This window comes from Trichechus manatus, unplaced genomic scaffold (assembly GCF_000243295.1).
Source record: "Trichechus manatus latirostris isolate Lorelei unplaced genomic scaffold, TriManLat1.0 scaffold00134, whole genome shotgun sequence".
Classification (NCBI taxonomy): domain Eukaryota; kingdom Metazoa; phylum Chordata; class Mammalia; order Sirenia; family Trichechidae; genus Trichechus; species Trichechus manatus.
In genome coordinates this window covers 5,495,026-5,512,681 of record NW_004444070.1, presented here as the reverse complement: position 1 = coordinate 5,512,681, position 17,656 = coordinate 5,495,026, and positions in this window count along the sequence as shown.

The following is a 17,656-nucleotide window of genomic DNA, read 5'->3' as shown; positions in this document are numbered from 1 at the left end:
GTCTCAGTCACCTAGTGCTGCTGTAACAGAAATACCACAAGTGGAGGGTGTCTCAGTCACCTAGTGCTGCTGTAACAGGACTACCACAAGTGGAGGGTGTCTCAGTCACCTAGTGCTGCTGTAACAGAAATACCACAAGTGGATGGTGTCTCAGTCATCCAGTGCTGCTATAACAGAAACACCACAAGTGGATGGTGCCTTAGTCATCCAGTACTGCTGTAACAGAAACACCACAAGTGGATGGTGTCTCAGTCACCTAGTGCTGCTGTAACAGAAATGCCACAAGTGGATGGTGTCTCAGTCACCTAGTGCTGCTGTAACAGAAATGCCACAAGTAGATGGTGTCTCAGTCACCTAGTGCTGCTGTAACAGAAATGCCACAAGTGGATGGCTTTTACAAAGAGAAATTAATTCTCTCACAGTCTAGGAGGATAGAAGTCCAAATTTAGGGCGCCAGCACCAGGGGAAGGCTTTCTTTCTCCGTTGGCTCTGGGGAAAGGTCCTTGTCATCAATCTTCCCCTGGTCTAGGAGCTTCTCGGCGCAGGAACCCCGGGTCCAAAGGACACGCTCTGCTCCTTGCTCTTGTTTCTTGGTGGTATGAGGTCTCCCTCTCTCTCTGCTCGCTTCTCTCTTTTATATCTCAGAAGAGATTGAGTCAACATACAGCCTAATCCTGTAGATTGAGTCCTGCCTCGTTAACATAACTGCCTCTAATCCTGCTTCATTAACATCATAGAGATTAGGATTTACAACACGTAGGATAATCACATCAGGTGACAAAATGGTGGACAATCACACAATACTGGGAATCGTGGCCTAGACAAGTCAACACACGTTTTTGGGGGGGGGACACAATTCAATCCATGACAAGGAAGAACCCTCCCCTAGAACTGACACCCTAAATTCAAACTTCTAGCCTCCAAAACTGTAAGACAATAAATTTCTGTTCTTTCTTAACTATGTGTAAAGATGTTTATGTTATTTATTTTTTAATTTTATTGCGCTTTATGTGAAAGTTTACAACTCAAGTTAATTTCTAATTCAAAAATTTATACATATACTGTTTTTTGACATTGGTCGCAGTCCCCACAATGTAACAGCCCCCTCCCCCTTTCCACCCCGGGTTCCCTGTGTCCGTTCGTCCAGGTTTCTTGTCCCTTCCTGCCTTCTCGCCTTTGCTTTTGTTGCCCATTTGATCTTGTCTACTTGACTGAACTAAGAAGCACTTTCCTCGTGAGTGTTGTTTGTTTTACAGGCCTGTCTGACAGCAGTGGTTAAGAGTTTGACTACTAACCAAAACGTCAGCAGTTCGAATCTACCAGTCGCTCCTTGGCAACCCCATGGGGCAGTTCTACTCTGTCCTTTAGGGTCGCTATGAGTCAGAACTGACTTGACAGCACCGAGTTTTTTTAATCTTTGGTGGAAAGGCGGACTTCGGCAATGGTTTCAGTTCTGAGTTAGCAGGGTGTCGGGGGCCCTAGTCTTGGGGGCTCCTCGAGTCTCTGTCAGACCAGTCAGTCTGGTCTTTTTTTGTGAATTTGAATTTTGGTCTACATTTTTCTCCCGCCCCGTCCGGAACCGTCTATTGTGATCCCTGTCGTAGCGGTCAGTGGTGGTGGCCGGGCACCATCTAGCTCTTCTGGGCTCAGGCTGGTGGAATCTGTGGTTCATGTGGTCCTGTAATCCGCTGGGCTAGTATTTTCCTTGTATCTTTGGTTTTCTTCCTTCTCCTTGCTCCAGATGGGATGGGACCAATTGATGTATCTTAGATGGCTGCTTGCAGGTTTTTAGGACCCCAGACGCTACTCACATTACCTCATTTTTAAGGTACCTTTCAACTATAAAATCATTTCTAATGTCTTGCAACACAGAAGACTAACCTGGAATTCCGTTCCTTGCGTTTCCTTTTGCGCGTTGGTGAGGGTTGAGGGGAAAATCGTCCACACATTAGGAAAGGGAATGCTGAATGTTTTGGGAGGAAGACATACAGGTTCACCTGATGAAGATTTCAAAAGTTGTGTAATTGAGAGCGTGGGGTCCTAGCATTTCCAGAAAAATCCACAGGCCCTGGAAATGAGGTGCACGACAAAGTTTTCAGGTTTGTGTTTTCAGGCTTACAGAACTGTGACAGGGATTCCTTTTGGCTCCTGGGTAATTATGCCCCTCGTTCTCACACCTGCTGTTTGATGTTTCTTGTGTCTTTAACTACCGTGTGGACCTGTGAGTTTGTGATAAGACACCGAAAATCCTTTGATCCGCTGTGGAAGGAGGAGTGGTATCCATTATGTGTACAGGACTGTGCATTTGGTGAGCAGGAGCAGTTTTGTGATTGGTGGCGGATAATTGCTGTGTGTGTGTGTGTGTGTGTGTGTGTGTGTGTGTGTGTGTGTGTATGTGTGTGTGTGTGTGTGAATCCAGCAGGGAAGACACAGACTGCAGTGACTTGAGACAGGCAGGGTCCAAACACTGTGGACAAAGAGGCTCAGTGGAAGGGGAGGAATACAGAAAGAGAGACAGAGAGAGAGACAGACGACAGACAGAGAGAGACAGAGACAGAGAGAGAGAGAAAAACAGAATGACAGAGACATAGAGACAGACACAGTGAGACAGAGATAGAGGAAGGAGAAAAATAGAAGTAGAGAGACAGACAGACAGACAAGAAAAGCCGTGAGCCTGCCTATGATTTTTTCCTCGGAGCCAACAAAGGACTGTACCCCCGACCCCACAGCTCTGAATGTATTTGAAAGGGGTGGTGGGCGAGAAGATACAATTGCTTTATGATCACGCCCACTGAATCTTGCTTGTTCAGCACACCGATTGCGTATGGTTCCCCCTGACAGTCCTCAAGCCATACGTGGTCGTGCCCTGAGCTCTTTTTATTTTCAAAATTCTGCCCCCTGGGAGAATGAAGAAAACCAAAGACACAAGGGAAAGATTAGTCCAAAGAACTAATGGACCACAACTACCACGGCCTCCACCAGACTGAATCACAACAGAGGGTCCCAGACAGAGCTGGAGAAAAACATAGAACAAAATTCTAACTCACAAAAAAAAAAGAGACCAGACTTAATGGCCTGACAGAGACGGGAGAAACCCCAAGAGTATGGCCCCTGGACACCTTTTAGCTCAGTAATGAAGTCACTCCTGAGGTTCACCCTTCAGCCAAAGATTAGACAGCCCCATAAAACAAAACGAGACTCAAGGGGCACAGCAGGCAGGAGGGGACAGGAAAGCTGGTAATAGGGAACCCAAGGTCAAAAGGGAGAGTATTGGTGTGTTGTGGGGTTGTTAACCAGGGTCACAAAACAATATATGTACTATTTAACGAGAAACTAATTTGCTCTGTAAACCTTCATCTAAAGCACAATGAAAATAAAAATTCTACCCCCTGGAAGGGAGGAGGAAAAGGAGGTCTCAATGCTTAGGGGACGGTGAGCTTCTGTTAAGGGTGATGAGAATATCTGGGAACGGGTAAGGGTGATGGTTGAATAACATCATGAACATAATTAATGTCACTGAACTTGGCATGTGAAGATTGTCAAATGCCAAATGTTTTGTTACCTATACATTTACCACAATTTAAAAATAAATAAATGAAGCTTTAATAAAATAAAATTTTATCTTCGGGGCCGTGGTCAATTTTCTCTTTCATTCTGCACAACCCCAGGCTCTAAAGGTTATCCCAAAAAAGAAACGAAACAAAGCCAGTTGCCATCAAGCCCATTTTGACTCCTGGCGCCCCCGTGTGGGTCAGAGTAGAACTGTGCTCCCTAGGGTTTTCAGCGGCTGATGTTTGGGAAGCAGATTGCCAGGCCTTTCTTCCTAGGTGCCTCTGGGTGGACTTGAACCTCCAACCTTCCAGTTAGCCGCTGAGCTCGTTAGCCGTTGTACTGCCCATGGGCTGCTATTGGAGAAGGGCGGGTCCTAATCCAATAGAAGTGGTGTCCTTATAAAGAGAGGAGAAGAGACGCAGACACACAGGAGCCACGTGGAGATGAAGGCAGAGACTGGAGCGATGCAGCCACAGACCAGGGAACGCCTGGAGCCACCACAAGGGGGGAGGGAAGCATGGGACAGAGTCTCCTCAGAGCTCCCCCCTACCCGCCTCACCAAGGAACCCACCACGCCGACCCCTCGATTTTGAACTTCTGCAGAACCCAGAGAGAATGAAGTTCTGTTGTTTGGAGACACCCAGCGTGTGGTGCTTTCTGACAGCAGCCCCGGGGGAACGGATGCAGGCTAATTCAGTAATCAAGATTATGTAGGGCAGACCCTGTGGAACGACTGGTTGTATGGCTTTTATTTCATCCCGTTGGCAGCAGGCGGTGGTTAAGGGCTTGTCTTGCGTTCAGACAACTGAAGTGGTGTTTTCCCGGGATTAGGTTGGCGGCAGCAAGCGAGGTGGGTGTTGGTCCTTTCCTTGGGATGGGCAGAGATGAGCTGCCTGGAGACTCCTTAGATGGTGAAATACACAGGCGAGGTGATACTTTAATCATCTGTCACAGTCTAAATAGAACCAGAGAGAGACAATCTCGGGAAGAGGGCCAGGAACTTAAAATATTTGCATGCGATCCCCATCAGCCACCTTTCACGGTCTGTCTCAGACCCCGAGAGCAACTGTAGTTGCTTTTGGCTAAAGAGATGCATTTCACATTTATAATACCAGAATATACAAATCGGTCTTGGAGGAACTATAATCAGAATGTTTTGTGGAAGCGAGGATGGGGAGACTTTGTCTGACGTACTTTGGACATGTTATCAGGAGGGACCAGTCCCTGGAGAAGGACATCATGCTTGGTAAAGTAGAGGGTCAGCAAAAAAGAGGAAGACCCTCAAGGAGATGGATTGACACAGTGGCTGCAACAATGGGCTTAAGTATGACAACAATTGTGAGGATGGCACAGGACGGGGCGGTGTTTGGTTCTGTTGTACGCAGGGTCGTTATGAGTTGGATCCAATTCAACGACACCTAACAACAATAATGACGTTTGATTTGGGCTCTATCAGTTATGCATCCAACTGATTCAAATGCTTAGGATAAAACTGTGGAAGGTATAGACCTCTTTTCTTGGAAGAAGTACAGCCAGAATGCTCATTGGAATCGAGGATGGTGAGACTCCATCTCACGTACTTTGGACATGTTATCAGGAGGGATCAGTCCCTGGAAAAGTCCAGTAAGCTTGGTAAAGTCGATGTTCAGTGAAAAGAGGAAGACCCTCAGTGAGATGGACTGACACAGTGGATGCAGCAGTGGGCTCAAGCATAACAAGGATTGTGAGGATGGCGCAGGACCGGGCAGTGTTTTGTTCTGTTGTACATGGGGTCAACAGCTTGTTACAACAACAACAACAATATCAGAAGCAATGAACCCTTAAAGGAAGTGGTTAATACCTGGCCATATTAAGCCACTTCCCAAAACAAGGGAGCTTACAATTTTTTTTTTTAATTGTGGTAAATGTATGTATAATGGAACATTTCCCACTGCAGCATTCTTCACAGGTATAATTCAGTGACGTTAATTTCGTTCACTGTGTTGTTCAACCATCACCATTATCTGTTTCCATAGTTTCCCATCACCCTTCACAGAAACTCAGCATCCCCTAAGCAGTGAGTCCCCCTTTCCCCTGCCCTGCCCCCAGCCCCTGGAAACCACTAATAACTTTGTTCTCTATAAAAAAAACAAAAACCAAACCCATTGCTGTCGAGTCAATTCCGACTCATAGCGGCTCTAGGTGGCCAGATGGTTCAGCGCTCAACTAGTAGCCGAAAGGTTGGCTGTTCTAACCCACACGGAGGTGCCTCGGAAGACAGCCTTGGCGGTCTGCTTCCAAAGGTCACAGCATTGAAACCCCGACGGAGCAGTTCTACTCTGCACACACGGGGCCGCCATGAGTTGGAATCAACTCAGCAGCAACTAGGAACAATAGCCTACTCTTTGGAGCCCTGGTGGCACAGTGGTTAAGAGTTTGGCTGCTAACCAGAAGGTCGGCCGTTCGAATCCACCGGCCGCTCCTTGGAAACCCTATGGGGCAGTTATACGCTGTCTTATAGGGTTGCTATGAGTTGGTCTCTGTAGACTTGCCTATTGTAGATATTTCATGTAAGTGGGATCATACAGTATGTGCTCTTTTGTGACCGACTGATTTCACGCAGCGTAATGTTTTCAAGATTCATCCATGTTGTAGCATGTATCAGAAAGAAAGACCTGGTGATCCACTAGGCAGAAAGGCCTGGAAATCTACTCCTGAAAATCAGCCAATGCTAGCCCTCGGGAATCACAACAGAACGTTGTCTGATACAGTGCTTGAAGATGGTTTTCAGAGGTGGATTCCAGGCCTTTCTTCATTTCTCTTTATGGCTCAATAATATTTCACTGTATGTCTGTGGAGTACCTGGGTGGTACAGACAGCAAAGTGCCTGGCTACTGAATGAAAGGTTGGAGGTTCAGATCCACCCTGAGGCTCCTCGGAAGAAAGGCCTGCTGATCTGCTTCCGAAAGACCAGCGATTGGAAACCCTATGGAGCTCAGCTGTGCTCTGACACACATGGGGGGCGCTGTGAGTCAAAACTGACTCAACGACAAATGGGTTTTTGGTAGTATTCCGTTGTATATATGTACCACATTTTGTTTATCTATTTATCTGTTGGTTGACATTTAGGAGATGTCTTAGTCTTCTAGTGCCTCTGTAACAGAAGTACCACAAGTAGATGACTTTAACAAACAGAAATTTATTCTCTCACACTTTCCCTGATCCCTGTTGCTGTTGAGTCGATTCCGACTCACAGTGACCCTATAGGACAGAGCAGAACTGCTCCATAGCATTTCTAAGGAGCAGCTGGTGGATTCGAACTGCCGACCTTTTGGTTCACAGCCCAGCTCTTAACCACTGAGCCACCAGAGCTCCTCTCACACTTCAGAAGGCTGGAAGTCTGAATTCAGGACAGCAGCTCCAGGGGAAGACTTTCTCTCTCTCTCAGCTCTGGGGGAAGGTCCTCGTCTTCAGTTTTCCCTTGGTCTAGGAGCTTCTCAGCACAGGGAGCCCAGGTCCAAAGGACACGCTCTGCTCCTGGCTCTTCTTGCTTGATGGTCATGAGATCCCTCTCCTCTGTGCTCCATTCTCTCTTTCATATCTCAGTTGAAATTGACTCAGGATACAACGTAATCCTGTAGATTGAGTCCTGTCTCATTAACATAACTGCCTCTAATCCTGCCTCATCAACAAACCAAACCAAACCTGTTGCCGTTGAGTCGACTTTGACTCATGGCAACCCTATAGGACGGAGTAGAACTGCCTCATAGGGTTTCCAAGGAGCAGCTGGTGGATTCGAACTGCTGACCTTTTGATTAGTAGGCGAACACTTAACCACTTCGCCACCAGGGCTCCATTAACATCACAGAGGTAGGATTTACAACACATAGGAAAATCACAGCAGATCACAAAATGGTGGACAGCCACACCATACTGGAAATCATGGCCTAGCCAAGTTGACACACATTTTTGGGGGACACAATTCAATCCATAACAGGAGAGGTTACACTCTTGACCACCCCTGCATCCTACACCGTAACTAACGCTTTGACAGTTGCCTCAGACGCAGCTGAACATGTACACTTTCCGAGACATTCTGCAGACAAAAGCAGATTCACCCTGCTTATTTCCAAACCTGGCTCGGCAAACATGGCATAAAATATACGAGTCGCCTTGGATTGTGCTATCAAAACAACAACAAAAAAACCCTATGCGAAGTTCCGTTTTAGGTTCCAAAGCAAGAATCCCGTAAAGAGAGATGTGCTCCCTTTGACTTGGAGAAACCGAAAGTGTCTGTGTCCAGCTGGTCCAGTGTGCTGGCGTGCCTCTGCGTGGGATGCTGTTGGTGCATTCGCGGACCGTTGTTCTTGTTAGTTGCCATGCTGGAGGGGGCTCTGACTCGTGGTGACCCCACGTCCAACAGAAGGGAATGTTGTCTGGCCCCGCACCATCTTCACAATCACGGGTATTCTCAAGTCCATTGCTATGGCCACTGTGTATTGTGAGTGCCTTCCAACCCACGGGGCTCATCTTCCAGCACTCTATCAGACAGTGTTCTGTTGTGATCCACAGAGTTTTCATTGGCTGACTTTCAGAAGTAGATCGCCAGGCCTTTCTTCCTAGTCTGTCTTAGTCTGGAAGCTCCCCTGAAACCTGTTCAGCATCCCAGCAACACACAGCTTCCACTGACAGACGGGTGGTGGCTGCACACGAGGTGCACTGGCCAGGGATCGAACCCGGGTCTCCCGCATGAAAGGCAAGGGTTCTCCCCCTGAAACACCCCCTCCCTCTCAAGAAAGCGTCAGCCTTCTGTGACTCATAGAACGGGGTTCCAGAGGCACTTCCCAGAACGTGAGGAGCGTGCGAGAGCACCTGTGGCGACCGTCCCATGCCGCCTGTACGACAGAATCATGTCATGAGAAAGATAGAAACAGGTGACCCCAGGGACCCCTGGGCTGGGGGCTCATCGTCTTTTGTTTTCTGGAGAAAAAGCGCAGCCTCCCTCGAGGGTGAAGAATTCAGATAACATGGCTTGGTTATAGGCTGTGGGGTTGCCTTCTGGCTGAAACAACCATATAGGAACCCTCCTGACCTATCTGTAACAGACCCTGTGGAATGAGAGCCCATAAAAATACCCCTCGTGCGAAACTCGGCTTCGATGTGGAGACCACTTCCATTCCCCAAGACGGCAAGAAGAGAACGCAAGCCATTCCTTTGGCTGGTTTCTGTCTGGAAGGAGAGGTTGCAGCAGGAAGGGTTGGCTCTCTTCCAGGTCCAAGGCTGTCCTCTAATCCAGGTCACGTTTTCTTTACCCCACTGCTTCTGGGAAGAGCCACACACAGGTGCGCGGCAGGAATGAATGGGTAAGCAAGGCAAACCACTAATCAAAAAGAGGTGAGACTTCCATCATAAATTGCAAGGTTGTCTCCCTTTGCATTTCCTAAGAGCAACTAGAGGAAACAAAAATGAAACATTATTTCACTCCAGGGACACCTGTGGAAGGCACGGAGCCTTTTAACCTAATTGGATTCCATTTTGATTCTCTATAGATCGAAATCCCTCCCAAGCAGTATTTTAGAGCTTTATTTGCAAAGACAGATTCCTATATAGTTGAAATTCATCGACGCACTAGCTCATGAACAACATCAGCACTGAATTGTGGAGCGGTAGACCTGGATTAAAGGCGCCCCGGTGGTGCGGTGGTTAAGCGCTCTGTTGCTAACCAAAAGGTTGGCAGTTTGAATCCACCAGCTGCTCCTTGGAAACCCTACTGGGCAGTTCTACTCTGTCCTATAGGGTCACTATGAGTTGGAGTTGATTCAACGGCAACAGGTAGACCTGGATTAAAGGCGCCCCGGTGGTGCGGTGGTTCAGCGCTCGGCTGCTAACGGAAGGGTCTGTGGTTCGAACCCACCAGCGGCTCCGTGGGAGAAAGATGTGGCAGTGTACTTCTGTAAAGATCACAGACTTGGAAACCCAATGGGGCAATTCTACCCCGTCCTACAGGGTGGACGTGAGTTTTCAGAATTGACTCAATGGCAATGGGTTTCGTTTTGGTTTGGGGTTTAGTCCTGGATTAAGAGAGCCCTGGTGGCTCAGTGGTTAATCACTCAGCTGCAAACCGAAAGGTTGGTACTTGGAATCTACCAGCAGCTCTGCAGGAGAAAGTCCTGGTGATCTGCTCCGGTAAAGGTTCCAAAAAAAAAAAAAAAAAAACAACAAATTCATCGTCATCCAGTCGAATTCTGACTCATAGGTTGTGGATCAGACCATTGCGATCTCGTTCAGACCTTCATGCGCTTTCAGTTAATCGAGAGAAGGAACAGAAGGGAATCTGTCTGGTATCTGTGACCTTGCTGAGGTGTTAACTTGCCACTCGGAGCCCCGATGCCCCCCGCGTGTGACAAGGCGTAGAACCCGTGTTGGAAACATGGACGCCCAGAAAGTGTCTCCTCAGCGTCTGACTTCCTGGGAATGACAGAACTTTTTCCTCTTTGCTCTGTGCTAAATTGAGCTCTTGTGATACTTCTGTTTGCTGTGGTGGACTGAACTCATGCTAATTTTTGGGAAACACCTCAAGGGAATGACCGCTGAAATCCTGTTGCTAATGTTTCTAATGGAATTCTATTGTTTCCACCAACGGAAAAGAAAAAAGTCTACGCATGACAGAAATGTAAAAAGTACATATATTCAAACTCAAAATATGAGTGATAACAGCTGAGGTCACAAAGGGAGGTGAAAAAACTGCTAGTCCTCAGGATCTCAGAACCTAATTGGGAAAAGGGGTCCCTGGGTGGAGCAAATGGTTACTGCACTCAGCTGCTAACTGAAAGGTTGGAGGTTTCTTTACCCCACTGCTTCTGGGAAGAGCCACACACAGGTTTGAGTCCACCCCGAGGTGGAAGTACAATCAGAACGCTCCTTAGAAGGAAGGATGCTGAGACTATGCCTCACATACTTTGCTACGAGTCGGAAGCGCCTGGACAGCACCTAACAACAACAACAAAAATAAACTGAGCTGCGTGAAATGCTTCGCTCGCTGTAGGTGGGGACGCACTGCCTTAACAGAGTCTCAGATGCTTTCTGGGAATTACTGAATCAGGGAGATGACTCCAGATGACCTCATACGGGAATTATGCTTTGTCATCCAGATGTTCCGCCTGCTGAGGGCTAGGGGGCCTCCGTTCCTCCAGGTGGACATGGGTGTGCGTGTGGGAATGTGGTTCTCACTCACAGTTAGTCTCTGGCCCAGATTCACGATGGCATTGGGACTTCCTTGTCACACGGGATGCTCTAGTCCTGGAACTTGGCGTCGGTGGTGTCTCTGCTGGTTTCTGTAGATGTTCTTTGTGGGGGTGGACAGATGACCTCTGGGTGTGCTTCGTGTGTACCTAAGTCCCTGCAGGCTGTGCAGTGAGACGCCTGCGCTTACAAACAGAGGACAATACACGGCTGTTGTTATTGTCATCAGGGCGACCCCATGCACGACAGAACAAAACGCGGCCCGGTCCTGTGTCGTCTTCATGATCGTTGGTCTGCTCCAGTCCACTGTTGCAGCCACTGAGGACTTGGAGTGACTTCCAACTTAGGGGGCTCATCTTCCAGCACTATGTCAGATAATATTCTGTTGTGATCCCTGGGGTTTTCATTGGCTGATTTTTGGAAGCCGATCTCCAGGCCTTTCTTCCTAGTCTGTCTTGGTCTGGAAGCTCAGCTGAAACCTGTCCACCATGGGTGACCCTGCTGGTATTTGAAATACTGGTGGCAGAGCTTCCAGCATGACAGCAACACGTAAGCCACCACAATACGACTAACAGTACATTAAAAAACAAAACCAAACCCAACCCATTGCCGTCGAGTTGATTCCGACTCATAGCGACCCTATCGGACAGAGTAGAACTGCCCCGTAGGGTTTCCAGGGAGCACCTGGTGGATTCGAACAGCCGACCTTTTGGTGAGCAGCCAAGCTCTTCCCCACTGCGCCACCACAACTCCACTCAGCAGTACATTAGAGCTTCCACAATAATTATTAAATATGAATGTTGTTGCTACTTGCTCTCAGTTTGGCTCCAACTCACGGTGACCCCATATACAACAGAACAAAATGTCGCCCAGTCCTGGGCCATCTTCACGATCGTTGCTCTGCTCGAGACCATGGTTGAGGCCACTGTGTATTCTGAGCACCTTCCGGCCCAGGCGGCTCATCTTCCAACACTGTATAGGACAGTGTTCTGTTGGGATCCATAGGGTTTTCACTGGCTGATTTTTGGAAGCAGATGGCCAAGCCTTTCTTCCTTGTCTGTCTAAGTCTGGAGGCTCTGCTGAAACCTGTCCACCATGGGTGACCCTACTTGTATTTGAACTACTGGTGGCAGAGCTTCTGGCATCACAGCAACACGCAAGCCGCTGCAGTGTGAAAAACTGACAGACGGAAGGGTGGGGGGGGGAGGGACAGATGATTGGAACTGGAGAATCTATTCTTCTCACTCCTTCCCTGATCTTGTTTTTAAACCAGTTAAAAAATCTCAAATTCTTTGATTTGAAACGATTTGCCCAACGTCCCGTAGCCAGTTGTGAAGATGATTCTGGCCCCAGGGCACTGAATCTAAGTGTTTTCTACAGTGGAGCTGTCTTATTTGAATTCCTACCTCCAACCCCCACCCCACCCCACCCCCAGCTTTAAAGGAAGTCCCTGGGTGGTGCAAACAGGAAGTTCGGAAGTTTGAGTCCACCCAGTGGTGCCTCGGAAGAAAGGCCTGGTGATCTGCTTCTGAAAAATCACCCACTGAAAACCGTTTGGAGCACAGTTCCACTCTGACACACACGGGGGGTGGGGGGGTCGCGCCAGGAGTCGGAGTCGACTGGTTTCTCTGCTTTAACCGTTTTCTCCCTCAACAGCAGTCCGTCAGCATTCTGAGACCTCGCGCTCTGGAGTTTTATCCTGTTATTGAGGACATCTGAGAGGGCAGCGCACGGCACGAGGCTTCTCTCCCCGAAGAACTCAAGGGAGAACGCTGACTGCAGATTCCTCCCGGTGGGGAGGAAGCGAGAAACTGAGTTAATTTGCAAAAATGTGATTCCAAAGATTAACCGATATTTGTGCTGTCCTTCATCTAGGGTTGCAGATAAAAAGCAGCGAAGACGTCCAAACAGCCATCTTTCCTGTTCTTTCTTTTCCTGTGAAAAATAAGGGAGCCAAGGCTTTGAAAATGAGCACAGTATGATGTCTTTTCTCTTGTGCAGTGTTTTGCTGGCTGATTCCCCTCCAATGCAAGGATAAGGGATTCTGCTTCCAAGGGGATAAGTAAGCTGGCACGGTTTCTGTTGCTACTCGAACGGGTTCATGGTGAACATGTTTCATGAGCGGAAAAATGTCTTTGGACAGATGATTGCATTCATCTATCTTCATCATCTTTAGCTTTTTCAGTTATAATGACTGAGAGTTGGCTCAGGAGATGCAAAATGAAGACAAATCAGTTTCTTTAAGAAAGCACTGTGCTAAAATTATTCTAGCTTGGTTCTGCGTGGTTTGTGTTGGGAAAGGTTTCTTCTTCAGCTAGACTTGCTTTTCTCGATCTTTATTGTTAGCTCCCGTGAAGTCGGCCCCAACTCATGGCGACCCCATGCACAAGGGAACTAAACCGGTGTTTCAAACGCCAGCAGGGTCACTTATGGTGGACAGGTTTCAGGAGAGCTTCTAGACTAAGGCAGACTAGGAAGAAAGGCCTGGTGATCTACTTCTGAAAACCAGCCGGTGAAAACCCTATGGATCACAATAGAACATTGTCTGATACAGTGCTGGAAGATGAGCCCCCCGGGTTGGAAGGCACTCACAATACACAGTGGCCGCCACAATGGACTTGAGCATGCCAATAATCGTGAAGATGGTGCAGGACCCAGCACTGTTTCATTCTGTCGTGCGTGGGTTCGCCGTGAGTCAGCGCTGACCCAGTGGCAGCTATAACAACAACAACAACAGCAGCGGCAGCGTCAAGTTGTTGCTGAGAGTGCATCGTTCAGCGTAACGACCATTGACCTAAACTTCACACTTGAAAGATGCAGACATTTGCCTCGTTAGTATAAGGAGTCCTACGTGTTCACAGGAGTCCCTGGCTGTGGGGTGGGGGGCCAACCAGTGTTCCTTCAGCTGCTAACCAAAAAGTTGGTGGTTTGAACCCACCCAGAGGTGCCTCGGAAGAAAGGCCTGGCAATCTGTTTCTGAAAGGTCTCAGGCTTGAAAACCGTATGAAGCACAGTTCTACCTCTGTCTACATGGGGCTGCCATGAGTCAGAATCAACTTGACGGCAGTGGCTTTTTTTTTTTTTAATTTAAGTTTTCCTCAGGTGGGATGGGAGAGAGGTAGAAATTTTGGCAAATCTCAACACAGGCCATGGCAGAGTATCTCCCCCAGCCGATGAGCAGAAGCGTTAGGACGGTCATCCTCCGGCTGGCTGTGGAGCTGGGCGGAGCTGCACCACGTTCCCTCCGCAGGTGTGTTACCGTACACGGGGGTCTCGGGAAGGCTGCCGAGGTTCCCTGATTCCTAATGACCTGTCTTAGTTACCTAGCGCTGCTATAACAGGAATACCACAAGTGGATGGCTTTAACAAAGAGAAATTTATTCTCTCACATTCTAGGAGGCTACAAGTCTGAATTCAGGGGGCCAGCTCCAGGAGAAGGCTTTCTCTCTTTATTGGCTCTGAGGGAAGATCCTTGTCATCATCTTCCCGTGGTCTAGGAGCTTCTCAGCACAGGGACTCAGGGTCCAAAGGACACGCTCTGCTCCTGGCTCTTCTTCTTTCTTCGTGGTAGGAGGTTCCCTCTCCTCTCTGACTCGAGGGCAATGAGTTTGGTTTTTTGGTTTATGGCTTTAGATTTTTCCTATGTTTCATTATTATTATTATTTAAGTGTTTCTTATGGGAGGGTCACTGTGCTAAGCATTTTACATTACTGTGTTTTTATTGTGGTAAATATATATATATGTTGTTGTGTGCCGTGGAGTCAAGAACTGCCCCATAGGGTTTCCAAGGCCGCAATCTTTATGGAAGCAAACTGCCATATCTCTCTCCCAAGGAGCAGCTGGTAGGTTCCAACTTTCGGTTAGCAGCTGAGCGCTTCATCACTGTGCCACTGGGGCTCTTTATATATATATATATATAAATATATACACATATGTGTGTGTATACATATATACATATAAAACTAACCATTTGCCATTTCAGCCTTTGTTCCCTGAATAACTCAGTGACATCAGCTACATTCATCATGTTGTGTAACCACATTTCTTCCCATCTCTCTTCACAGAAAGTTGGTGAGCCCTGAGCAATGACTCGCCCTGCCCCCCTTCCCACCCACGCTCAATAACCACTCATAAACCTTTACAGACTTGCCTAGTCTAGATATTTCACATAAGTGGGATCATACCGTACTCATCTCTGGCTCTGACTTATTTTGCTCAGTGTGCCGTTTTCAAGGTTCATGCATGTTGTAGCATGCATCAGGAATTCGTTTCTGTCTATGGCTGAGTAGTATTTTGTATCTGCGAAAGCAATTCTGTGAAATGGTTTCTACTATCGTTTTCTGTTTTTTTTTTTTAAAGATGAGGCTCAGGAGAATTGGAAAACTTGCCCAAGGCACACAGTGGCTGTCCTGGGACTTGATCCCAGGTCTGACAAACAGCCAGGATTATGAGTTATAAACAGGCTGCCCTCGGCTTGTTCTCCAGCCTGCCTTCTCCCCCAGACTCACCCTCACTGCTCCCTCATCTGCTCTTCCTGCATTTCCCCCCTTCTCCTTGACCACACTCACTCTGCCTCTCTGTCCCCCATCTCCACACTCCATCCTTGATTACCAAACTAAAGAGCCTTTGTTTTTCTTGAAACCTTACCAGCTTCCTCCAGCTGAAATCAAGCTTTGCCCTTTCTTCTCTCTGGATGCTTTCCTCACGAGTTACATTGGACTTTCCATACCTTCTCTGTGTCAACTACCTGAGCACCTGTGTTAGGGACTAAATTGTGTTCCCCGAAATGTGTGTTGGAATCCTAACCCCTGAACTTGTGTCTACAGTGTTGTTTGGAAATAGGTTTTCTTTGTAATGCTAATTAGATTATACTTGAGTAGGCTGGGTTCTAAATCTCATCACTTCTGAGATATAAAGAGAAAAGATTAGACATAGACATGCACACACTGGGAAAGACAGATGCCATGTGAGGGTCGTCCATAAGCCAAGGATGCAAGGAACAGCAAGCTATCTACAAGGAAGGAGGTAACACAGCTGAGACCCTGATATGGACGTTTAGCTTCCAGAACTGTGAGAAAATAAAGTTCTGTTCTTTAAAGCTCCCCCCTTATGGCACTTCTGTTACGGTAACACTAGGAAAGCAAGACAACTGTTTTATGGAGATGGCTCCATCCTCCCCCAACACAAGCTCCCCAGGTGGCATAAGTGGTTGGTGCTCACCTGCTCACTGAAAGGTTGGCAGTTCAAATCCACCCAGCTGTGCCTCAGAAGAAAGGCCTGGCGATCAGCTCCCATAAAGATCACAGCCAAGTAAACACTATGGAACACAGCAACATTGTATCAACACAGCTAGTTACAAGTTGCATGAGCATGAAATCATCTATTATATTAGGAAGAAAAGTGTGAGTTTGAATCCTGTGAAAACGTCAAGAAAGGACTATTTGCCACCTGCAGACAGGAAGGCCAGGATGCTCGCAAGACTTTCTAGAGAATCCGGAGACAAGCTGCCTGGGTTCGAATCCTGGCGGCACATTTTCTAACTGCATGACACTGGGTTACTTCTCTCACCTCCCAGTTTCCTCAGCTGATGATCCACTCCCCGTCTGTCAGTCTGTCATACTGTGGTGGCTTGGGTGTTGCTGTGATGCTAGAAGCTATGCCACCAGTATTTCAAACACCAGCAGCGCCACCCATGGTGAGCAGGTTTCAGCGGAGCTTCCAGACTAAGACAGGCTAGGAAGAAAGGCCTGGCGATCTATGTCTGAAGATCGACCAGTGAAAACCCTGTGGATCACAGCAGAACACTGTCCGATACAGTGCTGGAAGATGAGCCGCCTGGGTTGGAAGGCCCTCAGAAGACACAGTGCTGCAACAGCGGTCTTCAGTATACGATGATCGTGAACATGGCACAGGACCAGGCAACATTCTGTTCTGTTGTATGCAAGGTCACTGAGAGTTGGAGCTGATGCCACAGGAAGTGACAACAAAGACAACCAACAGGTGACAGCCCCTCCCTCCGTGGTGTTCTGGAGGATGACATGGGAGCAACCAACACGGCCTTAACGTGACGAGCTCTCCATATATGTGTTGCTGAAGGTACTCGGTACTAACATACTGAACAGCTGTTCGCCTTGGGCGCGTGTCTTAAAGCTCTCCTGTTGTGAACGGTGCTCCTGGGATTTGAATGGCTAGGTTAAAAGAAATAAGCATGGTTTTAAAAAATTGCTTTTGGCTGTAGTCCTTTACATAGACTGTCCATGTGGACAGGTAACTGAGAACCAGGTGCCTGTCTCTGTGCGGCCTGACCCGTGATGGGAGTCAGCTGTGAGCAGCGTCATCTGGGCTCTGACACGGGCTTGTGGAGCTTTCTCGGCTTCTCATCGATCCAGGCGGAGGGGCCTGAAAGGCGTCGTTGAGCTACATTGCAAGCGACTTCAGAACAACACGTATACAGCAGCACATGCCTGCTGTTATTGGGAGGAGGGGGCATTTTATTTATTTTATAATATGCCATTTATTTTTACACGAGCGCTTGACACCCAAAATGTGCAAAAACATCTAAGATAAATTTTCAGGAAGGAATGCTTTTATCCCGTGAAATGCAGTATATGCCTTTAATGGTATAAATATGGATGTGTTCTTTCTACTAGTGGTATATGTATCTCAGCATCTCACACACACACACACACACACACACACACACACACAGAGTTCTGTTAAAAGTGCCAAACTCGCTTCTGTGTGAAATTCCACAAAGTCTGTAAAACGGAAGATGGCAGGGTCACCCACAGCAAGAAGAGCTGGGTATTTGTTTGCGATCCAAGGAACAGACGAGACTACTGAGTACGCTCTAGTACAAGGAGAGTGTGACAATTGCAAAGAA